The sequence below is a fragment of the Zootoca vivipara genome, chromosome 11, assembly GCF_965207765.1.
Source record: "Zootoca vivipara chromosome 11, rZooViv2.hap1.1, whole genome shotgun sequence".
NCBI lineage: Eukaryota > Metazoa > Chordata > Lepidosauria > Squamata > Lacertidae > Zootoca > Zootoca vivipara.
In genome coordinates this window covers 40,108,370-40,136,326 of record NC_142594.1, presented here as the reverse complement: position 1 = coordinate 40,136,326, position 27,957 = coordinate 40,108,370, and the positions used below count along the sequence as shown (strand labels likewise).

The following is a 27,957-nucleotide window of genomic DNA, read 5'->3' as shown; positions in this document are numbered from 1 at the left end:
GGCCCTGGCTCTAGTAGAGGCCAATCTAGCCATCTTATGACTCGGGATCTCCAGAATATTATTGTTTGTGGACCTTAAGGTCCTCCGCGGGGCATACCAGGAGAGGCGGTCCCGTAGGTACGAGGGTCCCAAGTCGCATAGAAGTGTTTCCTTCCGTCATACTGTATCCGTGTTCACAACAAAAACGAGCAGGAAGTCCCCTAGGGGCATAGGAGCCAACTCCTAGGGGCCGAGGGGCCTTCACCCCGCACATAAAATATTTGAGGGGCCCACAAGCAAGGGGGTCAAGGTATGAGGTGTACAAGATTAAGCACAGAGTGGAGAAAGACAAGTTCATCTGCCTCTCTCATAATACCAGAATACTTATGAAACCAAGCACTGGGAAAGTCAAGACAGACAAAAAGAAGCATTTCTTCACATATGGATTTATTCATTTATTTTACTACCAGATGTAGGGATGGCTGCCAACTTGTTTTGAAGGGGGATTAGGCAAATGCCTGCCTAAAGGACAAGGCTATCAGTGGCAACTGGCCATAAGAACTGTACTGTATTTTACCTCCAGTATCTGTGGAAGTCTGCCTCTGAATGCCATTTCCTGGGTACCACAAGCAGAAGAGAGCTGTTGGGTCCATGGGCTGTATGAACTTGGGGACTTCCCTCAGGTACCTGGGCTGGATCTAGACACTTCAAAAAAACATTTCAGGAAAATGCGTTGTAAACCTCATAATAGGAAATCAAGTTTCTGAAAAACAGGGCTTCACAGCACCATCTGTTGTCACAGGTTAATGCACTTAAAATGCTTTTTCTTTACAGTGGACTCTCAGGTTGCGAATGTAATCTGCATGGAACGTTCGCAACCTGCAGCGTTTGCAACCCGCAGCACCACATCTGCGCATGTGCGGGTCACAATTCGGTGCTTCTGCGCATGTGCAAAGCATGGTTTAGTGTTTCTGCGCATGCGCGAGCGCCAAAATTCAGAAGTAACCCGTTCCATGACTTCCGGGTTCGGCGTGATGCGCAACCCTAAAACGCGCAACCTGAAGCAGCCGTAACCTGAGGTATGACTGTACTAATGTAGCTGAATCCCTGGTTGGCCCCTGTGAGAACAGAGTGCTAGGCTAAAACAGGCCTTTGTTCTGACCCAGTAGGGCTCTCCTTATGGCTGATGATTGGTTTCTGTAATATTTCTCAAAACATAGGTGTTTTCTTTTCCAAACAAGTTCCTTTGTAGCAGAACAGTCTGAGGGCAGAGCTTGTTTTCTATACCATAGTCTTACTTTGCTTGGAGGAGCTGCAAAAATGACACTGTGTTTGTTAAAGGTTTAGCCAGAAGAGGAAAGAGTAACAAGGCACTGGCAGGGCTCATAGATATTTTCTCCCTCTTTCCTTAAAATGACTTTTCCAGGGAAATCTAGAGCGAAAGAACAACTGTGAGCCATCCCTGATCTCTGGAAATTGATCGGTGTTCTGTTTTTATTAAAAGCGGTGCCACCTTCCACCTGCCTTGTAACCAGAGAGCACCACTCAGGCACTTCTTGTTCCCGTAGATTCCTCTCTCCTTCTGGACGTGCCAGGAATTTGGCTTTCGATGGGAGCCAGCATGGGTTAGATGTGGGAAATGGAAGAACTTTTGCAGCTGCTCCTCCTGAGTCAGGGAACAAAGTTTGAAGTGCGTTGAGTCAGTTAGCTGAATTGCATTTCTGAAGAATGAAAACAGAACAAAAAGAAAAGAGGGGAAAGAAGGAGGTGTGTGTGTGTGGGGGGGGAATCACAAAGCAGCTTTCCAGAGGCTGGTTTGTGGACAAAATTGCAGATCACTGGCAGATCAGAAATGGTCATTGAGTCAAATTCTTGCAAAGGCCACTTCATTCTGCAGTAAGAGAGAACTAAGCATCCACCCTGCATTTTTGAGCCTTATTTTGTCACACATAGGGACAAAATTAAAGGGGGCTGTACTGGAATATATGAGATCAGGCCAACTGCTTGCTTTTAAATCTGAAATAATTTTACAATACTTTCACATACCATTAGCTTAAATTGATTCCATATCTGATGAACCTGTTTCTGTGTGAGTGCCCACTGGGGGGCAAAATAATGATTTGTGGATACAGCATATGTCAGAAAAAACTTATTAGGTGTTTAGCAAGAGACTAAATTAAAGCAAAAAGTCATTTAATTTGCAGCAAGGGCTGTAATTAAGTGTGTGCCTGCTTGGAAGTTTCAAAGGGGATAGAGGTTTATCCCATGACACACTGCACCTGAGGTTTGCATCCTTGGACATCTTTTGAGGTCTGAGCATCCTGGGAGAGTCAGTCAGCAAAACCTGGCATGCAGTTGCAGCCATTGCTGCCTGCTCCCTCTCTCCAGACAATGAGTGTTGGCTCTCCACACACAAGAACACCGAACCCCTTGGGAAGATCCCTCCCCCTTGTGAGACCTTCCCTGGTACCACAGATTTCAAAGGCGGTATGATGGGCAGTTGGGACTAAATGGGCCTCTGGCCTGATCTTTGCAGAGATCTCTTCCGATCTCTTGCCTCTTCTAATCTCAGAGTGCGGACATGCGAAGTTCACCCTTTACCACCCTGTGAGGTAGGTTAGGCCAACCCAAGGTTACTCAGTGAGCTTCATGGAAGAAAGGGGGACTCTAACCCAATTCAAGCACACTTAAAATAAATAAATATTTCACACATATACAAATTACACAAAGTCGTATTCATTCATATAAAATAAAGAGAGCAGCAACTTACAAACACTACACTTCAAGCAGATATCCTTGTACTTCCCAGTTACATAGATAACCAGCAATACTAGACCTTTCTCAGTCTCTCCTGTACTATACTGACTTTGAAAGATTGTCAAACAAAATTGTAATGACTTGAGGGTTGCATTCGAAACAGACAATGACAACACAATAATTCTTCCAGGGTACAGGTACTAGGCCAGCAGCTAGATGACAGACCACAAGGGTGTAACACCCTCCGGATATTATCTGTATCAGAAGAAAACTATGAGCCCTGGTCTCCTCCCAGTTCTTCATTATGACTCAGCAACTACTCCACTGAGTCATCATAGTTATACTGATTCCCAATCCAATATCTGAGGAGAAGCAGAACTCTAGGATCCGTTCCAGAATTTTATTATTTTATTATAATAGTTATTATTATTAGTCTCTGTCTCTCTCTCGCTCAGGTGTCTTCATAAGTAACGTGGATTTTCTTGATCTGAAACAAGACTAAGATTCCCAGTGCATCTTAGTGCACACACTTTAACTCTTCAACAGTTTTATTCAAGCAAACTTGTGAAATGCTTTCAAGGCTTTGGAAAACTGGCCATCACCAATATGTTTCAGAACAATGTATTAACTCTTGACTAGTTGTAAGTATACCCTTCCCGTCTGTTTACAACATTAGCAGCATACTATTATCCAGGGCAACAAAGCACATAACTAGCTTACAAAGAAATAGCTCTAGTAGAACTTTCTAAGGTACTCTAAGAATCTCACTCTCTTCCAATAAATGCTGAGGTTGAAAGACTCAGCAGTGGAGCACCTATTCTGCTCTGCATACAGAATGTCCCAGGTTCTATACACTGGAATCTCCTGGCAGGACTAGGAAAGACTCCTAGAGCCATGGCCAGTCAGCATAGACAGTACAGAGATAGGTAGACCAATGGTCTGACTCCCTATAAGCCAGCTTCCAATGTCCCTAACTTGTGAGTGAGACCAGAATTATACCTGAAGTTCATTGTGGACAAGCACCTACTGGGAATATTTTGAGTATCTGCTTTCCAGGCAGAGCATTGGAGTACATAGTTTCAAAGGGCATTTCTGACCCTTAAGAAGACACTGGGTTGGACTTCGTGGTACTTTGTTTGTTGTTGTTTAGTCGTTTAGTCGTGTCCGACTCTTCGTGACCCCATGGACCAGAGCACGCCAGGCACTCCTGTCTTCCACTGCCTCCCGCAGTTTGGTCAAACTCATGTTCGTAGCTTCGAGAACACTGTCCAACCATCTCGTCCTCTGTCTTCCCCTTCTCCTAGTGCCCTCCATCTTTCCCAACATCAGGGTCTTTTCCAGGGAGTCTTCTCTTCTCATGAGGTGGCCAAAGTATTGTAGCCTCAGCTTCACGATCTGTCCTTCCAGTGAGCACTCAGGGCTGATTTCCTTAAGAATGGATAGGTTTGATCTTGCAGTCCATGGGACTCTCAAGAGTCTCATCCAGCACCATAATTCAAAAGCATCAATTCTTCAGCGATCAGCCTTCTTTATGGTCCAGCTCTTACTTCCATACATCACTACTGGGAAAACCATAGCTTTAACTATACGGACCTTTGTCGGCAAGGTGATGTCTCTGCTTTTTAAGATGCTGTCTAGGTTTGTCATTGCTTTTCTCCCAAGAAGCAGGCGTCTTTTAAATTCATGACTGCTGTCACCATCTGCAGTGATCAAGGAGCCCAAGAAAGTAAAATCTCTCACTGCCTCGATTTCTTCCCCTTCTATTTGCCAGAAGGTGATGGGACCAGTGGCCATGATCTTGGTTTTTTTGATGTTGAGCTTCAGACCATATTTTGCGCTCTCCTCTTTCACCCTCATTATCAGGTTCTTTAATTCCTCCTCATTTTCTGCCATCAAGGTTGTGTCATCGGCATATCTGAGGTTGTTGATATTTCTTCTGGCAATCTTAATTCCGGCTTGGGATTCATCTAGTCCAGCCTTTCGCATGATGAATTCTGCATATAAGTTAAATAAGCAGGGAGACAATATACAACCTTGTCGTACTCCTTTCCCAATTTTGAACCAATCAGTTGTTCCATATCCAGTTCTAACTGTAGCTTCTTGTCCCACATAGAGATTTCTCAGGAGACAGATGAGGTGATCATCTGGTGGTACTTAGGTCCCCCTGAAATCACTGTGAAAAGATTGTCTAAATCAGATTGATTCAATGGGAACCAAGCGTGACTAACATAAACTAGGTCCAATCCTTTGGCAATTACAACTGCCTGATAGCTCAGTTGGTAAAGAATGAGACTCTTCATCACGGGGTTGCAGGTTTGAGCCCCATGTTGGCCAAAAGATTCCTGCATTGCAGGAGGATGACCCTGGTGGCCCCTTCCAACTCTTTGATTCTATGTGTATAGGATTGAGCTGTCAGAACCTAGTGCAAAAACAAATGGGCTTGACTCTGTGTTGGATTGCAATCTATGACTTCAGGTCTACCACCTTTTTTTAGAGAGCATTTTGCAAGAAGGTGAAATTAACATGTGCAAACTATTGGCCTGCGTTCTCAGGAGACTGCCAATGTCTTATTATCAAGAAATGTTTTTGTATAGTTCCTTCCAGCTAGCTCCAACCTAGACGAAGTACCCCTGTCTTGCCATCGCTTGTGCTGAGTAGTGACAAAATGTTTCTCCTACTGCAGCATTGTCAATAAAAGTGAATGGTGCTCACTCTTCATAATTTAAGAACCTACAAGCAATTTATCTCTTTTAGGCAGCCAGAGAGGGAAGGGGAATCTTTCTCTCACTCATATTCTTACATAGAAACATGGGAAGCTGCCTTACATGGAGTCCATCTATCTCAGTATTGTCTGGCACCCCTGTGCAGGTGGAGTAGCATGGGGAGAGGGGGTGTGGAATAGCACATCATTAGAAACAACCTTTAATTTCATGTTGGTATGGAAGGAGAAGTGGGTATTCCCAAGTCAAACTGGTGTGAATGGAGATCCAATCCCAGTCTCTCATGCCCATGAAATATTGCTCTCTGCAGCATATATTAGAGAGCCAACATCATTTCACCCTGTCATAGAATGAATGGCTATTAATATACATCGATTGATCACTTAGCAGTAATTGCATCTGCTTCATTACTTGGGAAGGTAAATGTTCCTGTTGGAAACTTTTACTTAGAACTGGCTGTTGAAGGTAAAACCTGCAAGCCGGTAGCTCAGGCAATAAAAATTTGGGAAGCTGCAGAGTCTGCAGCAGCTTTCTCAGTAGGATTCAGGAAGCCATTTCTCCCCGTTGATATGGAAGAAATATTGAAACCAATTTGCCTCAATAGCTGAATAATAAAATCTCTTTCGCACAGACATTTCACCATGCTGCAGTTTGTGTGGGGCAGGTATCCCCAAACTGCGGCCCTCCAGATGTTTTGGCCTACAACTCCCATGATCCCTAGCTAACAGGACCAGTGGTCGGGGAAGATGGGAATTGTAGTCCAAAACATCTGGAGGGCCGGAGTTTGGGGATGCCTGGTGTGGGGTGTGAATACCAGAAGCATGGTGGGTGAGGCTAGTTGCTTGGCTGTTTTCCACCTGGGTGCTGACTTCTTTCCCAGCCAAGTGAGGGCCAGATGGGTAAAATCCAACTAATTGGCCCCACCACCATTGTCCTGGCACTTGAACACATACCACAGTGATGTTGGATTTCACAACAGGGAAGAACTTAGAAATAGGTGTGAACAAGGCTTAACTCATTCCTGCTTTACTTGATAATAATAATAATAATAATAATAATAATAATAATAATAATAATAATAATTTATTATTTGTACCCTGCCCATCTGGCTGAGTCTCCCCAGCCACTCTTGGCGACTGATGTTCACCTGTGGTTTATTCTGCACCCCAGTTTGGTCTAATAGCTTTGGCTGTTTGAGTCAAAGCTATTCAGACCATCTCCAGCTGAGGGGGGAAAATTATGAAATTGCTCACCACGGCATGCAAATTTTTCTTCCCCTAAAGAGAAATAGATCTAGAGCTTTCCCAGAAGAATGGAACAAGGAAGTAATTTTGAAAGTAATACCAGCTCTCCCCACCCCCACCCTGCCCCACTTCTACCCATGCTCATGCCCTATACGCTATAGACTTCTTTGCATGAGTTTTTCTCCTTTCAGACACCATTATGCTTCAACAGTCTTTGTGCACCGTTTTTTGCGTGAATACCAAAAATACAGTTTCTGAAACAGGACCCTGTCTCATACAAACCTGGACCATTGTCTGCACTGGGAGCAGATTTCCAGGTTTTCAGACATGTGTCTTTTCCCAACACTACCTGGGGAAGCCAGGGATGGGACATGAGTTTGGGGTTTGGAGTTTTGTCCGTTTGCATGCAGTGCATGTGCTCTTCCACTGAGTGCTGATGACCCATCAGCACTTGAAGCTGATAGCATGCAAAGTTGCAAGCCATAGATGTGCAAGTCAGGTGGCTTTTAAGTTTTCACTTCTAGAGATGAATTCAAACGTTGAGCAGAGTTTGCATGAAGAGTGTCATTACTAGTGTTATTTCACCACCTCCACTGCACCCTCTCTTTGCTGCTCAGCAGAAACGCAGGTGGCGCTGTGGGTTAAACCACAGAGCCTAGGGCTTGCCGATCAGAAGGTCGGCAGTTCGAATCCCCGCGACGGGGTGAACTCCCGTTGCTCGGTCCCTGCTCCTGCCCACCTAGCAGTTCGAAAGCATGTCAAAGTGCAAGTAGATAAATAGGTACTGCTCCAGCAGGAAGGTAAACAGCATTTTCGTGCGCTGCTCTGGTTCACCAGAAGCAGCTTAGTCATGCTGGCCACATGACCCAGAAACTATATGCTGGCTCCCTCGGCCAGTAAAGCGAGATGAGCGCCGCAACCCCAGAGTCGTCTGCGCCTGGACCTAACGGTCAGGGGTCCCTTTACCTTTACCTTTTAGAGTTCTTCTGGGTGATATCTTCAAATATCTATTGAGCTAGATATCTAAAGAGCTGTCATGTGCAGGATGGAGCAAGCTGGTTTTCTCCTGCTCTGGAGGTTAGGACCTGAATCAATGGATTCAAGTTACAAGAAAGCAGATTCCGACTAAACAGGAAGAACTTTCTGAGAGTAAGAGCTGTTCAACAGTGGAACAGACTCCCATAAGAAGTGGTGGACTCTCCTTCCTTGGAGGTTTTTAAGCAGAGGTTGGATGCCCCTCTGTCACGTATGATCGAGTTGAGATTCCTGCATTGCAAGGGGTTTGACTAGATAATTCTTGGGCCCCTTCGAAAGCTCTACGATACTGTGATTCTATGACATAAGGCAGCTTCCGGTTCATGGAGGGCTGGCAGACTAGTTCAGAAAATAAACCCAGTTATTTCTGACTTTTCCAAGAAATAGCCTGGTTTATTTCAACTCGAGGCAAGTGGGGGCAAGCTCATCCATCTGTAGCTTGAGTTCCACTGCTGTGGTGCTAATGCCTTTTTCTAAAAAGTTCAACAAGAATCTAAAACATTTCTCTGCTTGTGAAATTTAATAAAGAAGGCAATTATATTGTTTGCCATCAGTAGTTGGCCCATTTATGGCCGAACTCAGCAGAAATATATCCAGCTCCCAGTGAGAGCCAAGCACCTTGTGAAGCACATAGGAGACTTTTTTTTACTTTTAAAGCTGAGTGTAGCTTTATGGAAATTTCTAATTAGGAAAGAGCCATTTATTGGACACACTCTGAAAAATATATTCACTTTTTTTTTCCTTTGAAGGGCTGAAGTGCATCATAAGTTCCTGACCCTATCCTATAAATTTTTTATTTTATGTATAACTTTTGACAAAGGCATATTTCCGTAGTTTCGCTTGAGTGTGTAAATGAACACATTAGGATCAGTTTACCTGTGGGATCACCTTAACCTACTCAACCACTTTGGTCTGTGAAACCGGAGCTTTTATAGGTGACAGATAATATTCATTCCACACCTCGGGGGGCGGGGAATGAAAACTTTCACTTTAAACAATAAACAATAATTTCCAATATACACCTACCAATCTCATTCCCTACCGATCTGCTGAGCTTATGACTTCCCTCCATCCCACCAACAAGTTTTCCTTTTTTCAAATCTATATCTCACAGTTTAATCTTATATTATAAAGTCCATGTCGTAGGATTTATTTCAATCCTGCTAGTGTCTTCAAGCTTCTACAGTTATTATTTATATAGTCAACGAATTTACTCCAGTCTCTTTGGAGTTTAGAAACTGATCTTTTTAGTGTGGCAGCACCTAAACTTTGGAACTCCCTGCCTATTGACACCAAGCAGGTAGCTTAGCTTCACTCCTTCTTTCACTTGCTTGAAACATTTGTGTTAAGACAAGCTCTCTGGACACATAGATGTTGATGTGTTTTAATCTCTTTTTAGTTCACTGTTATTTTTATTACCTTTTAAATGCTTCTAATTACTTGCTTTTAGTGATAATTTTAATATTTCTTATAAACCATTTAGAAGTTTTAATGCAACATGGATAAATGTTGCAAGTCTATTTTGCCTAGGCTCTTCTAGAATAGCACGTTTTTCAACAATGTGACGCCTGACAACTTCTTTTAGTCAACTTTTTCTTGGCACTTTTCAGGGACAACAGCCGGTGCCTCAGTCCTCCTACCTCCTGCAAAGGGATCTGTGGCTGTAATTTCAAAAGCTTCGAAATTTGGAGGCTGGATGGCACCGTCATGACCTTTACCTTCAAAGCAGAAGACTATCCATTCTGTTTATTTTTCCTGATCCCAGAGATTTCCCTGTTCCATATGCTTATCCCTTAATAGGCCATTCATGTATAGAACTGGTCCTTGCCGCATTTGTTCTTGGCCTTGATATTTTCGGCATTTGCCTTTTCTAATCCCTCACAAATCTTCTATCCTCTAATCAGTAGGCAAATGGGCATCAACAAAGTTGTACAGTAAATACATCCTTAGGCAATCATAAGCCGTTGGTTATGTGTAGGATACAAAAAGAAGATGTTGGCTTGTTCCCCCCCCCCTTTTCTTTCCTGCTTTTCCTTTAACGTCTACAAATTCCTTTGAAAAGTCCTGGGCCCGCAGGAATCACAGCAGATTGCACTGTTCCAAAGCAGGCTGGATAATCAGAAGTCTTCCCAATTCTTAGAGCAGTTTAGAGTTGTTGGAAGAATTAGCAAAATGTGAAAGAATCTCCGGCCTTAGAATCTGTTGAATAAATACCTGCCAGGACTGTTTGAACTGGGCAGTTCCCTCATTGCGAGAAGTGAGGTTACAGGGAACCAGACAGAGGGCCTTCTCGGTAGTGGCACCCGCCCTGTGGAACGCCCTCCCACCAGATCTTACATTCCAAGTTCCGGACTTCAGAATCCGGGACCGGCAGCCGTGTGACACCGGAAGTTGCGTCGACGTAACTTCCGGTGTCGCTTTGCCCTTCTATGAGCACCAAAAATGGCCGCCGCCAGCTTCAAAAGTCACTACGCATGTCAGGATGTGCGTCGACGCAACTTCCAGTGTCGCTCTGCCCATCTATGGGCACCAAAAATGGCCGTCGCCGACACCGGAAGTAGCGTCTATGCACTTCTGGACATGCATAGATGCGACTTTTGAAGCCAGCGGCGGCCATTTTTGGTGCACATAGAAGGGCAAATCAGAAAGAAAATAAATGGCCGCTGGCAGGAGAAAATAACGGAGAAAAATGGGAGACGAAGTGATACGGGGGGCCACCGGGAAAAGGTAAGTAAAAACGGGGGTTTCCTGGGAAAAACGGGGTACTTGGCAGCTATGCACCAGATGTCAAAAAGAAAAACAACTACCAGACTTTTAGAGGATATCTGAAGGCAGCCCTGTTTAGGGGAGCTTTTAATCTTTAAGAAATTAGTGTATTCTAATATTTCTGTTGGAAGCCGCCCAGAGTGGCTGGGGAAACCCAGCCAGATGGGAGGGGTATAAATAATAAATAATAAATGATTATTATTATTATTATCATTATTATTTTGTCTGGAAATTTATGTGCCACCTCCAGAGTTCTACAATTTTACTTCTCCTTGTTATCCTCATTGTGAAATCATCCTGTCTGAATATGTAACTATTTTTGTTAGGAAAAGAAGCACTCTGAAACAACAATGTCATTTCTATACACTGACTTCAAAGAGGTGCATTAATTAAGAAGGTGGGAATGGTAAGATTTTAAAGGCTGATGGGAAGGTGACTGGGCAAGGAACACACTCTCTCACAGGATAGTGTGGAACAATGGTAAAAAATTTCCTTTCTGACCTTCCCCAGCAAAACCAGAGGTGGTTTCCTGTGTTGAGAAACATTTCTGCCTGATACCCCAGAAAGCCACTGCTGGTCAGAGGAGACAGTACTGAGCTCAATGGAGCAGTGGTCTGACTTGGTAAATACAGCATTAAAATTAATTCTACAAATAATAAGTATATAGATCCCTACTCTGCCTTTTCCCAATTTGGATATAAATGAGTTTATACTCTTTGCAGTACTGATCCAGAGTTTTCAACTCAGCTTACCAATGGCTCTTATTTAGTGACCCAAATCAAAGTTGATAAAACCCTCACATATATTTCTTTTGAACAGCAGATTTTCTTCAAAGCTAATATTTTAAAGAGATAAGCAGCTACTACATTCCTTTGTTAAGTCTCTTACAAGGAGGCTCCTAAAAACACTTCCATACATTTCGTGTCTTTGGGATTCTCCAGATGAATACCTGGATTAACCTGATGATTTTGTTATTTTAAAAAAATTAAAGTGGAATGCTTTGATTACAGATGTTCATGTTGTGGTTTAAAAGGAAACTGATTCCTAAAAAAGGAAAGCATCTCATCAGTCCTTGGTTTGCTTTTGATTATGGCATATTTTTGTGACTTTATTCTAGAGTTCCCTTCTAGGTAATTTTATTGCCCTGTTTAAGCAACTTCTGCCATTGTCAGGGTTAACCATATATATTGCACTTTCTATTGCCTACAATCACGAACAGTTTATAATTTACCATTATCCCCGAAGATGTTCTTGAAATGAGATCTTTCATCTCAGTGGTCATACTTGAGCTGCATTTTCCAAGCAAATAAATTAGCAGGCCTGTGGCATTGTTTTCAGGGTCTACAGGCCATTTGCATAGAAAGCTTTATTTCTGGAAGAACCGCTTAAAACTTAATATTCTTGCGAGCTACAGAAATATTGTTATGGGGTTGATGCTGCTTGGTGGAATGTATTTTGCATTATGGTAGGAAAGAAGCCCAAATAGGTTTCAGCCTCTAGCAGAATATTAATCACACCATTGCACAGAATGACTACACTGTAAAATTAATCCCATTCTTACTTTAAGTGACATTGTATAAAAATCATAGGGAAGTCTTTTCTAGGAGAAGAGAAGGAAAATTATCAGGTAAAAAAGGTAAAGGTAAAGGACCCCTGATAGCAGTGGCAAAGCTGCATGCTCCGCTACTGGGAGCGGAGAGCAGATAGGGGAGTGGCTGGTGCCCCTGGGGGGCATGATGCGCACCCTGGAGGCGTGGCACGCCGCCCTCAGGGGCATGGCATGCATTTCGGGGGCGTGGCACCTGTGAGGGTGTGGTGCGCATTCTGGGGGCGTTCTGGGCTCCTATGGGGACGTGGCACCTGGCGCGTGCGCGGAGGGTGCACAGCGCTTGTCTGGTGGGGCCGCCACAATGGCACCCTACTGAAATAGTGGTGCCGGGGCGGTCTGCTCCCGACGCACTCCTGTTCCTCCGCCAGTGCCTGACAGTTAAGTCCAGATGCGGATGACTCTGGGGTTGCGGCGCTCATCTCACTTTACTGGCCGAGGGAGCCAATGTTTGTCCTCAGACAGGTTTTCTAGTTTACCTTCCCGCTGGAGCGGTACCTATTTATCTACTTGCACTTGACGTGCTTTTGAACTGCTAGGTGTGCAGGAGCTGGGACCGAACAACGGGAGCTCGCCCTGTCGCAGGGATTCGAACTGCCGACCTTTTGATCCACAAGTCCAAGAGGCTCAGTGGTTTACACCACAGCACCACCCAAATAATTTGCAGAAAAGACAGGTGATCCAAAAGAATGAGGTCCTACCAATGGCATTCGATTTCTCTTCAATCCAAAATGACCCTGAGTTTAATCCATACTTTCAAATGGCTTTAACTTTTTTGGTGGGGAGAGGACCTTTCACGTGAACTATAACCATGATGATGAGTCAACCAGGAACAATACTGCGCCTTTTATATATGTTGGTCTCAGTCCTGCATCTGAACTCTTCACTGAAATGTGAGCTTCATGGGAAAGCTCAAGTCAGCCATGAGGCCTTAAGTATTTCTATGCAAATTACCTGAAAACCTTGAAAAGTGTGGCCTGAAAAGCCAGCCTAGGAGTATCCAAGGGGAAAATATGAAAAATGAAAGAACAAGCTAAAGAACCAAATGTTACTGATTAACTTTGACTTACCAACTCTCATGATGGATGGTGAATGGCTACCACAGTGATCATTTAACCGTTGATCTGGCTATACATTGAGGAGAACTGCACAATTATTTACTTCCTAGGATTTCTGACTGGATGTAGTTGTGGGGTAGAAATTCAACTGACAACATGGGAACCCTACCAGTGGCTGGCGGGAGGGTTGGGGAGCATCTAATGAGGCAGAATGTTGAAGGTTTTAGGACAGAAGAAAGGAAGTACTTTTTACATCATTTTGTTAAAATATGGAGTTTACTACTGCGATATGTGGTGATGGCCACCAGCTCTGATGGCCTTAAGAGGGATTAGATAAATTTGTGGAGGATAAGGCTCTCAGCTGTTACCAGTTGCAATGACTAATGCCCAACTATCTGCTGTAGTAAATTTGAAACATATTATGATACAGCATCAGAACATGAGAATAAGCCATAGCTTTGACCCAAATTACGTGTTACAGGGAAACACATAGGTGCCAATGATCCACATTCCCCTCCATATCTCCCTGGGGACGTATCATTGAAAAAAATGTCCCGTGTGATGCCACTTTGTTAGCATTTTCCTGGCAGGAAGTGAAGAAACATAAGTGTAAATTATTCTCCCTAGCTTCTTTATAATATCTGCTCTTGTCGTTGGTTTACTGCCAACCAATTCTGTTCCAGTGATTTATTGTTTCACTTGTTTTCCGATTTCAACGTGTTTGTTGCTTTAAAAATCCCGTGAGCTGCCCCCGACAGCCCTTGACTGATGGACATGATGAAAAGAGTTTAATTAATTAATTACATTATGCCACAATGTGCCAGGGAGACGCAGAGAGGAACACAGGTTGGTGGTGGCCATACATGCCCCCAGAATGTGGAGTTTTGGCATCAGTGCCAAGTAAATACTCAGTTGCAAACCCAAGTTTTCTGCCACATCATATAGAGCAGGGGCCCTTTTTCGTATTTGGGGGCTGTCTCGGCCACCACACATCCCCAGCAACCAAGCACACATTACAACCTTTTCTATTGGCTATGGCAGAATGTTTCTTTCAACAGAATCTTTCTTTCAACTTCCACAAGGGGAGGGTGTGTTTTGGGTGCTGGAGATCTCCTAGTGTCTCTGAAGGTTTCTAATAATAATTCTGGCTGGGTTTCCCCACTCTAGTAGAGCTGAAGGCTCAATCCCTGTCTGAAATCCTGCAGAGATGTTGCCATTCGATGTCAGCAGCAATAATAACGATATGTATAATAATGACGACGACGATGATAATTTCTCTACAGCACGGAGCACCTCATAGAAGTTATAATAAAGAAAGAGGAATGTTTCCAACTTTGTTTAGTGCCAAGCACTCTCCAGCTCACAGCCAGCATGCCCAATGGTCAGGGATGACATGACACTAATGAGGAAGTGTGGTGTAGTGGTTGGAGTGCTGTATTATGGTGCTCACTTAGCCATGAAGCTCACTGGGTGAACTTGGGCTGGTTTCGCTCTCTCTCCACCCCAACCCCCATCTCACAGGATTTTTGTTGAGTATAAATGATAAGGGGGAGAACCCATGGACCTTAAGCTCTCGGGACAAAAGGGCAGAGCATAAAAGCAACAAATAAATTGTAGTCCAGCAGCAGTTGATATATGAAGGTGTGTGTGTGTGTGTGTGTGTGTGTGTGTGTGTGTGTGTGTGTGTTTCCCTTGCTGCCTCCTTCCTTTCTAGCCAGGGAGTCCCTATCTCTCCACCTTCACGCGCCCTGTCCTTTTGAAGATGCTACATTTGGTGCTCAGTAACCAAATGCTCTATGGTGGGATTTTTTTTTGTCTCTGATGCGTACTCTATTGATCTGCCCAGTTTTGCTTCTGGCCCCACCCACCACTGACACACGACTCCCAGAAGGCAGAAAGCTGCTCTATGGAGTAGGAGATAACACACACCTGGAGCAGATTCACGTCAGAGGCTGGTTTAATTGATGCAGTCCTTCACAAAAAACAGTCGGGAACAGAGATTAGCTTTCTAATCCCATTCTGAATTCTGACTCTCTGGCTCTCTTCTTTCAGAGTCCTGAAATTCCAGGATCTTGGACCATTTATTGTAGATGTCTGTTGGCTTCCGCCCGAGAATGAGAACAATTTGTTCTGACAGAGGATAATCCCTTCGGAGGGTGCACCACCAGCTGGCTGTGTCAAGGGCCAAGGTGCATCATTCCTAGAAGCAGGATGTGGTCATGTGCCAAAGTCAGCAGAAACAAACAAATAACCATGTCATACCCTCCATCCAAAGTCTAGTCTTCCCACCATGCCCAAACAGAAATAAAAACAGGATGCGGGAGCCACATCTAAATCAAGCGTTTAGTGCAAACATTTGCACACCTTGGAATGATCTTTGAGTTTTTTAAGGGAAGAACACCCTGGGAAGTCATCCCATGGACATCTGGGGACATTTTGTGGCATCTGTTTTGCAAGCTGGGAATAATAAATCCTACACTTAAAAGCATTGGGATCGTTTGTGCCATACGGCTAACGACAGTGAATTTCTCTCTCTCGCTCACTCTCTTTGATATGGTGAATCCACAGTCAAATATCTAGCAAGGTTTGCCTCAGTCGTCTTTAAGATGACCTCCCCACAGTGAGACAATATTCTCTTTCAGTGGAGGTCAGCAGGGCATGGCTTCTTGGTCATCGTACTCCTTCAGCCATTTACAAAAAAAGGAGGCCAAACAGACAATAATAATAATAAGGACTTTCTGCATCCAGCCTGCTTTACCCCGGTGCAGGCAAGTTAATACAGTGTGAAGGTAATTTTTAGACACTTTTGGCAGGTGTCAGCTTTGAGGAAGTTGATAGCACACCCTCAAGATCAAACAAATACATAGCTAGAAGGGATTGTGTGATTACTGGTGCTTCCAGACCGTTGCTATTTTTGGTGGGATTCAATCCCCTTGCAACAAAAACAGGTTGTGCAATGATAGCTGGCTGGGAGATCTTGCGCAACAAACCCATTCCCCCCAAAGAAAGTGACAGGAAAATGCAGTGGAAAGTGTGGGTTGATGCTTGCTTTGAGGTAATGTCTAAATTCCCCACAAACAAAGTAGAATGCATGCTCATTAAATAGTCAATGCTGTCTAATCTCCCTGAAAACAAATCTGAGTGAATGTTCAAGAATCAGGTCTTCTGGAAGTAGGAGTGTTTACCTTGAAGCTGACTGAATTCACCTTTAGCCGATCCCGGCAGATGGTTTTGGATTAAACATCTTGCTTGCTTGAGAAACTTCCCTCCTTTGCGTACTGATCCAGCAGCACACCACACCTTTTCTGCAATGTGCACAACTCCAGATAAGAATTGTGAGTGGCGATTCATGAATTGCGTAAGTTCAGAGTTCAGCTTGGCCCAGCTCCCTGAGTCAGGCCAGATTTGGGGTGATGAAAGAAAACATGCCAAACCACAGCGTTACCTTATTCCCACCTGCAATCATAAATATAGCCCATGTTTCTTTAAAGTTTTGAGTTCACCAAAAGGTTTAGGCGCCTCAGTGAACATTTTCACTGGAGAAGTCCCATTAAAAGAAGTGGAATTGCAGTAAATGTCAGCTAGTCAATGAAATCATTCCTTTGTAAAATCTGGCCAGAGGTCAAAGTCAAATTCTAGTCAACTGGGTTTGCGCAGTTCAGAGGTGCAATAAAGCTAAACTTGCAGTATAGAAGTAGGACCACCCAGAATTCATTTCTGTCCAAACGGCAGAAGAGCTCCCAAAATCTGTGTGGCTGCCCTGTGTGTGGTGAACATGTGAACTGCAGTTAGCAGTCTTCTCCGTGAAGAACCTTCTGGACTGACTCCACGCCCCCAACCTGACCCATTGCATCTGGGCAGGAAGGAGGCTAAAGGGCTTCTTTCCCCATCTGAATGTTGCTTGAGCAACAAGGCCAATGTGAGTGTTGTTGGTTTCTCTAACTTGTGCTGGGGCCCTGCCTTCTGGTTTGCTCTCTGATCTGGGTTGGTCTTCAGTTCTGACTCCCACTTCCAGTCTCCCAACTCACTCCGGACCAGTGCTTGGAATGCATTGGAATGAACCAGGCCTTTTTTTCAGCTGGAATGTTCCGGAACTCTGTTCCGGCACCTGTCAGTTGGGCGTCATTGCCAACAAGGGTGGCATTCATGGTGAGTTCTGGCACCTTTTTAAATGTAGAAAAATAGCACTGGAATGAACTGATTCAGTTTAATTCACCGAATTGATTCCAAAATCTCTTGAATTACACCTGAAAATAGTTCTTATAATTTCTGGGTGAACCAAACCTTTTGTGATGGAACTTTTAAATTGATTTCCATTTTAATTTTAATTCAGTGGGGGGGGTCATCACACTTCTGTGATTGTGGCCTTTGCACCTGCCATTTTCACCTTACTGAAAAAGGATGTTTAAGGTTAAAGATCATGATTATTGAGAAAAATAGATTTTAAAAATTGTTCACGTTTCACTGAAGCTTTGATGCTTCCTTAGTCTTCTTAAATATATTTTATACTTTAGCAGAGCAGCTTGTAAACTTATGAAGGTGGGTGTGTTTGTGTGAAATATCATGTAAATGAGTTGTGAATTGAGCTGGAAAGGAATTAGTTCCAATTTGGAAGGGATGAACTGGAATGGATTGCACTTTCCCAGCACTGCTCCATAACCTGCCCTGTTCATGCTTTTCTTTGGAAAACCTTGTGCTTGGGCTTATGTGAAGGGCTGGCATCCGGGTTAAGACCTGTGGTGCCTCAGTCCCATGTAACAGCTATCACTTGATGCTGCAGCGATCACATGGCAAGACTGCGTGTGGGAGCCATCTCAAAGCAGTCCATAGAGATCTTGTGATCAGTTCACACAGTTCAAATGAGATGATATGCAAGGCAAGCCATTGGCACAGAGCCACTTGTCCTATGGATTCTGCAGTTTTTAACACACTGACCAAACAGTTCCATTTTGTGGTTTATGGATGTGGGGCAAATATGGTTTTGCCAGATCTGGATAGCAAGTTGCTATATACAGGGAAAGCTGCCTTAAATAGCCACCTCACTGCAATTGCTTTTAAAGTGGCTGCCATATGGCTATGTTTGTTTGTTTGCTTTGGAAGATTAGGCTTAGTAATTTCTGTCAGTAATTTTCTTTTTATCAGTGAATTGTTTGTGATCTTATACATCTGCTGAAAATATTTGGCATGTGGCGTCCCTTCCTACTCGACTTCCAACGAAAATAGAAATGGGAGCAGAAATTGTCAGTGTTTGCTTATTCATCCCATGTCCAGAACAGGAATCAGTCAAATGAATATGATCAGTATTTACTACTGTTCTTCTTCTTGTTGTTGTTGCTTTCAGTCCGCAACTGATATGCAGTTGTTTAGACCAGGGGTCAGCAAACTTTTCCTCGGACCTTTTTTTGGGGGGGGGGAGGATGAATTCCTATGCCCCAAAATAACCGAGAGATGCATTTTAAATAAAAGGACACATTCTACTCATGTAAAATTACGCTGATTCCCAGACCGTCCGCTGGCCGAATTTAGAAGGTGATTGGGCCGGATCTGGCCCCCGGGCTTAGTTTGCCTACCCATGGTTTAGACACACACACACACACACCTTTTGCATTGTGTTTCCTTTAATTTGAAGTGAGTGAGGTGGTATAACATAATGACAACAATTTATGTGCTTAAGTGCATTATGTAAGTTACATCATTTCACCACACAGTGGACAGAGAGCTGAATAATGTGAGTTTGGGCAGAAGATGAATTGCAGTTGAATGGAAACCACGCTGCATACAATGGATGCTGCTTGTGGGTGCTGCTTGTGGGCTTCCCATAGGCATCTGGCTGGCCACTGTGAGAACAGGATGCTGGACTAGATGGGCCTGGATGTTCTTCTGTAGCACATGTGGCTATCCTACACTCAAGATACAACTGATTCAGACGCCTGTCTAAATCTGGACATTCTCCCAAATCATACATGTACATAAGGTTGTAGGAAAAATATTTGAATTACAAAATATTGCAAAGAGATGGATAGACATTATTTGAAATGCCACGAGATGTACCCAATGGAGTAAGTGGATAACTATCTCACTTCCTGCATAAAAAATCCATATATAATTCATTTGTCTTGGTTTGTATGCACAATATTTATTGAAGGTAGTTGGGGTGAGAAGGCAAGTTTTACTCACAGTAGAAACACTGAAGTTAGGTCCACTAATTTCAATGGGTCTGTTCTGAGTAAAGCTTATTTGGAGACCGCCAATGATTGGAGAAACCCAATAGTCAAAGCTTTTCCTTCAACCTTATCTCCCACCCTGCTCAAAGGGATGGAACCTGCAAAGAGGAAACTTTTAACTAACATGGCAGTGGACCTTGGCTGAATGAGACTGACCACAGAGTAAACAATTACAGAAGGATATACAGAAGGACGTGGGTGGCGCTGTGGGTTAAACCACAGAGCCTAGGGCTTGCCAATCAGAAGGTTGGCGGGTTGAAGCCCCATGACGGGGTGAGCTCCCGTTGCTTGGTCCCAGCTCCTGCCAACCTAGCAGTTCGAAAGCACGTCAAAGTGCAAGTAGATAAATAGGTACTGCTAGGGAAGTTTTTAATCTGTGATATTTGATATATTTTAATGTTTGTTGGAAGCCACTCAGAGTGGCAAGGGAAGCCCAGCCAGATGGGTGGGGTATAAATAATAAATAAATAAATAAATTATTATTATTATTATTATTATTATTATTATTATTATTATTATTATTATCATTACAGCGGGAAGGTAAACGGCATTTCCGTGCGCTGCTCTGGTTCGCCAGAAGCGGCTTAGTCATGCTGGCCACATGACCTGGAAGCTGTAAGCCGGCTCCCTTGGCCAATAACGTGAGATGAGCGCCGCAACCGCAGAGTTGATCACAAATGGACCTAATGGTCAGGGGTCCCTTTACCTTTACCTTTATTGGCCACCAGAAGGGCATTGCTGGATGCAAAGTACTATATAAAGTGGTGTGTGCCACCAAACTTTTAAAATTCTTCTTCAAGAGGATGGTGGAAACCATTCTAGCACACTATTATGTGCAGGTGGACAAAGATAGGAGTTATGATTTCCTTTACATTATTCCTCCGCGCTGAGTTGTTGTTGTTGTTTAACCACCACCTGTGTGGGACCCAGGTGGCCAGGGCCTCCCCTGCTGTCCCACAGTGTCTGGTGTTGGGGAAATGCACCAATCCTTTTCCTGGTGTGCCATCTGTTCTCACCTCGCCATCCCTGCATGCAAGACATCTGCTTTGTAACCTGATATAAGCTCAATAGAAACGACATTGCTTCTGTTTCATCTTTTCCTTGAGTGCTAACCTAACAAAGGAAAGGCCACATTTTTAAAAAAAAAAAAAATTCTGTTGCTTTTTTAAGATGGGAGAATTCAACCTTAAGGTTCATAAAACAGGAGTCCAGGTAACAAAGAAATCTCCGGGCTTCTCTTTCAGTTTTACAATTCAAGCTTAAAGTCATCCTCATTGTGGACTTTGTGGGCCGTGAAAAGATTTTTGATGGAGTCTCTGCGTCATGACAATAGCGATACACTTGTTAGGATTTCACCAGCACAAATCAGGTTATTTATGCTCTGTCGATGTATGTGCTAGATATGCATGTCTACTCGGAGGTAAGCCTCAGAGAGTTCATCTGTTTATTTATAAATCTGCTTATAGACCACCTTACGAGGGCACAGCTCACCCGAGGGGGCTTGCATCTCATAAAAACACACTGATGTTCAGAAAGCTGCCAATTTGAAAGCAGCAGTTTAACAAGCATTTTTAAAAACATAGGCTGGCTTAAAATAAATAAGCAGCAAAAAAGAAATGCAGCCCATTCAGGAACAGGCCTCTTGAGAAAAGCCAATCCCAAAATAAAAAAATAAAAAACCCAACCCTGCTTAAATTTTTGAAAAGTTGGGGTTCCTTTACCTCTATTTCCATCATTTATATCCTTCACCTTCAACATAAACTTATATTTCCAGGGCAGCTACCAGTAACAAAGGAGTAAGAAACAATAGAAGCACAATAATAATAAAAATGTAGAAAATAATGTGTATAACAGGTGTGGGCAACCTTTGGCCCTCCAGATGTTGCTAAATTACAAGTGCTGTCAGCTCCAGCAAGCATAGGCATTCTTGGACATTGTTCAGCAAAATCTGGAGGGCCAAAAATTCCCCATACCTGGTGCATAGGACTGTAGCCTTATTTACAGTTTATCTTTGCTTAGGACTAATTTACCTAAGAGGCTGCCTCAGCCTGCATATTCCTGTCCAGCAACTGCACAGCTTTTCAGTTAGGGCACTACTGAGAGTACCACTTGTCCGAGGTTCATGTTGTTGTTGTTGTTGTTGTTGGTTTGAATTCATATCCAACCCTTCTACAAGAAACTAGACTTTTAGTGTTGCAGCTCCGGCCCTCTGGAATCAATTACCAGCTGAATTTAGACATGGAGCCCCTGCATATTGGTGTTTTATTGCAGCTGTATGAAGCAACATGTTTTAGACGCGATAATAGGGCGTCAGTGGTAGATTCCTTCTACTTCAGTTTGTTGTGCTATGCTTCCCCAGTGCTGTCTAGAGGGGCCATAGAGCAACAAAATTGGGACAAAAATGAACCAGAGCATTTGTGCTATAGAAAGTTATGGGGTTTCAGTGGGATGTTACAAGATACGCCCTGACTGGAAACGAAGCAGCGTTTTGCAGCTGCAAACAGTATTGAAATTGTAATCCTGTAAGAATGTATCGTTCTTAGAGTTTGAAGAGAAGGTTTTAATCGTTTTTAGAATTTACATCATTTGCATTTTAATTTTATCCTGCTGTACACCATTTTGATGGCCTCAGGCTGCGAAGTGGTTTATACATTGTGAACCATCGCCATTATCCTGGGGTCTCTGCAAGAGCGGATAAAAAGTTTGCTGTATTAATGGGCCGTATACAAAAAGCACCGTTATTCTTTTCTGATCGGCAGCTGCTAAAATAAATTCAGTTCGAGGCTGTCTGCGGTCAAAGTGACATAATTTGTGATATAATTAAATACACACAACTGTGTTTAAATAACATTAAGGGTCCGGCTCAAAGCAAACCCAAGGCCGGAAATCAAAAGTAATATTGAACTTCCACTTTCAAGTCCAGCTGATGTGAATAAAAAGTGTGTTGTGGGTGGTGTGTTGGTTACAGCTCTACAACTGCTAGATTTAAATAGGCCTGCCAGTCTCTCCCCCGCCCCCCTTGCAGGATTCCTGCAATTTCAGCAGGTAGATGATATTCAACAGGTGAAGCATTCTGCTACACACATCCCCGGGGAATCCTAATAATAAGCTCTTTTAGTTTTATCCTTTGCAATACGTTCATGAGTATATAGTAACAGAGTGGTGGGAAGCAAAATTGGCAAGAAATGCAGCATTACTCAGTTGTCTAAGTAGAGTTCTCTCGTTCAGGATTCTGACCAGCTAGGATACACCATTCCATCTCTTGTTCCAGTCTCCAATCCACCTTCACCATCCCTAAAAAGTCAGTATTCTGGACTGAGTGAGAGAATGCTCAGTCCTTGTTATTCTGGGTTTTGTTTCTAAATAGTTTTTTGTACTTTTGTAAGCTTTCTGCAAACCCCTCCCCCCCAAAAAAACCTGCTGATGTCCCCCCCCCCACTTCCACTTGGATAGTGCCATTTTCACTATAGAAATATCTACATGCAGAAAATGAGCTTGGCATTAATGTATAGGATCCTCGGTCATAGATTTAATCACCAAACTAAAGAAATTTGGGATAAACGGTTAAAACCAAGTCAATCAACTTTTTTGCTCCTAGCAGAGGAGCAATTTTAATTTCTCCAAACTAGGAAGAAGGAAATGCATCAGGTAAACCTTTTCTTTCCATTGTTGCACCTAATATATGTTGGGGAAAGCTTCATCTGCTGAATTTCTGCTTGTCATGTACAGGTAGTTGTACAGTAAATGGTACAGTAGCCCTTTAACGAAGCAGTCAATCCCGTCTCCTAGACTTAATACTGTATCCAATACCTGCCCTGCCCAGAGTCCTGTTGAATCTTAAAATTCCCCAGTGCTAGGAGACAAGGCAGCATCAGCCAGTCCTTTTCATTTATCTCCAGTTATTATTGTTAACATGCCACTTCTTATTTCAAAGATCTGAACTAAAAAAATATGACAAATAACAAAATCAATACAATATAAAAAAACCCCACATTTTAGAGCAGCGTGGAACAATTAGATGAAATCTCCTCTCGAACAAGAGCAGGGAAACCATTTCCAGCCTGAGGGCCGCATTCCATCACAAGCGAGTTCCCAGGGGCCGCATGGCAACAGTGGGTGGGGCAGTGGATGTGAGTCCCAGAGGCTGCAGTCCAGCCCATAGCTTCTCTCAAGCAATAGCTGGCACATAGCTGCCAAGTTTTCCCTTTTCTCACGAGGAAGCCTATTCAGCATAAGGGAAAATCCCTTTAAAAAAGGGATAACTTGGCAGCTATGGTCCAGCCACAAAAGCCAGAGGTTTCTACACTTACATCCAAGCAAGCCAGAGGTCCTGTTAAGAGTTCAAGGTCACATTCTTGTTAGGCAAAAGATGTGGAGAGAGGCGTGGAGCAGGGCCAGTGAGGAGGTGTGGCCCGGGAAGGGTCCAGGGGGCTGAATGAAGAGCTCTGAAAGGCTACATTTGGCCCTTGAATCTGAGTTTCCCCACCCCTGCTCTTGAACATCAATACAAACCAAAGCAAATAACATATGGGAACCCTCCTAAGTACTAGCAGAGCATAGAAATACAGGAGACACCCAGCCCCAACCATCAACTACCCCAACTATGTGTGTATAGCATACCCTATATTTCTCTGATGAAAATAGGGACATCCTGTTCCATAACAGCATCATCATCATCAACAACAACAATTTTATTATTTATACCCTGCCCATCTGACTGGGTCACCCCAGCCACTCTGGGCAGCTTCCAACATATATAAAAGCACAATAAAACATCAAACATTAAAAACAAAAACTTCGCTATACAGGGCTGCCTTCAGATGTCTTCTAAGGGTTGTACAGTTACTTATCTCCTTGTCTCGGGGGTTGCATAACCATACCATGCAACATTTCTCCAATGAAGATAGGGACATCCTAAGGAAAAGCAGGACATTCCAGGATCAAATCAGAAACCGGGATGGCTTCTGTAAATCCAGGACTGTCCCTGGAAAATAAGGACAACACTCTCGCTTTTGCTGGTGCCTCCCCAGCTTAATTTCACCAACAATGAATCCCCCCCCCCCGAATGCCCTACTTAAGTTCCTCACTTTCTTCTACCAGGTGTGGGGAAACGTTTCTCAGACCAGGGGAAACATTCCCTTCTGAGCAACCTTTTGAGGGCCACGTGCCAAGGACTGAGGGGCCAGAGGCAAAAGTGGGAGGTGAAACAAATGTAAATGTTGCCTTTGCACAGTAGGTTAGTCCAGGCACGCACTCCAACGCCCCTCTCATCCTCCATCCAGGCAAGGAAGAGGCATTTTTGGAGTTTAAGGGCATATCCCAGCCAGGCAAAAACACTCAAGGAGGGAGTGAAGCTGGCCTGGTGGCCTGGGGAGAGTTCTGTGGGTGGGACGGAGAGGCATGGTGAGCTGCATTCATGCCCTGGGTCTGAGGATCCTCTCCCCTGCCTCCCCCAATAGCCAGATAACATCCTTGGGGTTCAGGCAGAGAAGGTGGGCAGCGGACCAGACCAGGGAAAGAAAGGCTGAACCGTAACTTTCTCGCCACTCCCTGTATCACCTTCCTTTTGGTCAAAGGTGAACCTGAGTCTGCTGGGGCCTGAGAAGGATGCTGGGCCAGGTAGTTAAAGTGGGAGGGGCCCTAGAACAGGCCGTACCACTTCCAGTTTCAAGGGAGTGGAGCCACAGCCAAATGGTTCCCCACCTTAAAATGAGCACCACTCAAATAGGGCTGGGCTCAAGCTTTGCTCTCTGGTGTGCTTTGCACTTACATAACATTGCAGAATTTTTTTACTGCTGCACAGCAAGCTCTGGAAGAGTACTGTATACCAGATCCTTCCGATCCCTTGGAGATCATTACATAAGAACCCAGTATTTTATTAGTGTATAATGGCTGCATGGTAAGCCAGCCCACGCCATCTCAAATTCCAGCTCCTTTTGACTCAGATCCTTTTCTTGTGAATCCAGAGACGGCTCGTTGGGGATACTCTGTGTGGCAATACCTCTAATTCCCTGGCCAGATGTTGGTTCTGAAGCAGAAGCAAATGCAGGGAAATGAGATGCTCATGCATAGCCCAACTCCCAATGTGGGACTGGCATGCACAATAGTTAGGGTGGGGGGCACTCATGATCTGGTCCCCTCTCCCCCACAGAGGAGGTAAGGTTGTCAGGAACAAGCGGGAGATGTTGGCGTTCAAACCAAATTCTTTGAGTACATTACCTGGGCTGTTGCCTTCTTTTTCCAGAGCTAGCTGCACTGCTAGGGATTGGGGGCAGAGAAATGTGTTCGATTTGCATTTTTATATCAACCTCCCTAATTTGCACTTTATGGACCAATAAATGAGCAAACTCAGCTATCCTTCAGAATTAACGCTTCTCTGGATTTTGCAACGCCTGGTCTCCGGCCACAAGAAGTGCACAGAAATTAGTGGAAACAGAGTGTGCAAAACAACATTCCATTAGGAAAATGGCTTGCAAAACTTCATATATTTGGCAACATTTGGCATACCTAAAATCACAGAATTGTAGAGTTGGAAGGGTCCCTGAGGACCATCTAGTCCAACCCCCTCCAATGCCGGAATATGCAGCTGTCCCATATGGGGATCAAACCTGTGACCTTTGTGTTGCCAGCACCTTGCTCTAACCAACTGAGCTACCTCGTATACAAATCTCCATGCAAACTTTTAGAATTAAAAATCACATACTGATTATGAAACAGGGCAAGCTGAACTTATTCTCACAAGCCCATTCTCACAAGCTACCTTTTGTCAGCCTGATTATGCAACACAGCTACTTATCAGAATCCCACCTGGACCAGCACTTCCTTCCCCACTTTGATGGACAGATCTATAGGGCAAAATGGACACAAAACACCCCCTCTCTATTTTTAGAATTTGGCAAAAAAAAAAAAGACAAAGAAGCTAAGAGAGGGAGAGAAACATGTTGATCGTTATTCTCTTCCTTCTTTGCCCTCCTCCCTCCCCGTTTTTCACCAAAGAGAAATGTGTGGGGAGACCAGGCTTCTTCGCTGCTCTCTGCTCACCTGCAATCCCTGTTTGCGTTGTTCTGTGCCTACATTGGTCCCCTGGTTTTCAGCAGCAACAGCATAAAAGCACTAGGAGAGCATAAACAGGAAACTTGTGTTTAGGTGGGAGTTCCCAGGAATTTTGTTCTGCTGACCACAAAGGCCATGGGAGAAAGGAAGTAGGAAAAACACTGTAAATACCTGGGTGACTAATAACTTTGTGCTGCTCGGCTGCCCTTTTTGGGACATGCATCTTTCTGTTCTTTCCATGCAGGAGGAGAGGGGAGGGCACCGTCCAAGGACGAGGCACGGAGACTTCACAGGTTTCTTGTCTTGGTGGTACTTACATTCTCCCTCTCTGCAGTGCTTTGTGACTCTCCTATCAGGTGCAGTGGTACGAAGTCATTTTACAGTGCCATCCAGTCTACTCAAAGGCAAACAAAGTCACACTGAGATGAGTGCGACGCACTCCCAGTGTGTGTCTACGATTGCAGCTTCAATCTTGCATAACGCTAGCCTTATAAACTGTGATGATCCTAGGAGTTTCTGCACCAACAAATGTTTTAATGTAGGGTCCTTTATAAGGAATGCTGAACTGGCCCAGCGGGAGCTGACCTAGGAAATTGCCAGAGCAATGTAGTGGAAAACCTCAGCCCACTTTAAACATTTGCTAACCCACGCTGCCGATACAGGAAAACTCTTATAGCTGCTGCATGTGGGAGAATGTGATGTTTTAAACAACCCTAACCTGCTGTGTGGTGCTGTGGGATAAACCACAGAGTCTAGGGCTTGCTGATCAGAAGGTCGGCGGTTCGAATCCCTGCGACGGGGTGAGCTCCCATTGCTCGGTCCCAGCTCCTGCCCACCTGCAGTGCATGTGTTGCCAGCTGTAGCCTGAGCGCATGGGCTGTGCACGTGACGGTGCAGTGAATATGGCAGGGACCTTTGGGGCGTCTTTCTCCGAGGACACGTCGCTGGCACAAGGACTGTGCCTGGGGTAAAGCAGCACTGCTTAAATCACGGAGAACAGAAATCCATTGAGATCAAAGTAACTCACACTGCATCTTAAGAGCCTGTCAGCCACCAGCAGGCAAAAACCTACTCCTTTATGAAGCTGCTACTGTCGAATCACTTACAGTGGTACCTCTACTTACGAATAACTCTACTTATGAATGTTTCTACTTATGAATGGAGCTCCGTCCGCCATCTTGGATGCAGTTTAGATAGGATTGTTTTCTACTTACGAATTTTTAGATAGGGTTGCTTCTACTTACGAATTTTTTCTCCCAATGCATTCCTATGGGATTCGACTTACAAATTTTTTTGGCTTACAAATGTGTGTTCGGAACGCATTAAATTCGTAAGTAGAGGTACCACTGTACAAAAGATCAGTTGAAGAGCAAGATGGGCTTAGAGTTTCACTCGACGTGTGTAGGACGCTTCTGTATTGCCTGTTACAGCAGGGATGGGGGACATTTTTTCAAGGCTGCACTTCCTCATAGATAACCTCCTGGGATTGGCATTCCAGAGGTGGGTGGAGCCAGA

The 27,957-nt window shown here is 44.0% G+C and overlaps 2 long non-coding RNA genes across 2 annotated transcripts in view; one reads left to right on the top strand and one right to left on the bottom strand.

Annotated features, from left to right (window-relative positions):
• The window catches only part of LOC148684276 (uncharacterized), a 54,155-nt gene extending 50,893 nt beyond the window's left edge, over positions 1-3,262 (top strand). Inside the window, exon 3 of the long non-coding RNA XR_015946267.1 lies at positions 3,192-3,262. This is a non-coding gene — a long non-coding RNA (uncharacterized LOC148684276). The remainder of the gene's footprint in view (positions 1-3,191) is intronic.
• On the bottom strand, positions 410-26,969 carry LOC148684275 (uncharacterized). The gene is made up of 5 exons (XR_015946266.1): positions 26,614-26,969; positions 26,431-26,502; positions 16,351-16,470; positions 15,095-15,365; positions 410-1,645 (listed from the first exon to the last, which is right to left on the bottom strand). It is a non-coding gene; the product is annotated as an uncharacterized LOC148684275 (long non-coding RNA).
• Between the last annotated feature and the right edge of the window lie 988 nt (positions 26,970-27,957).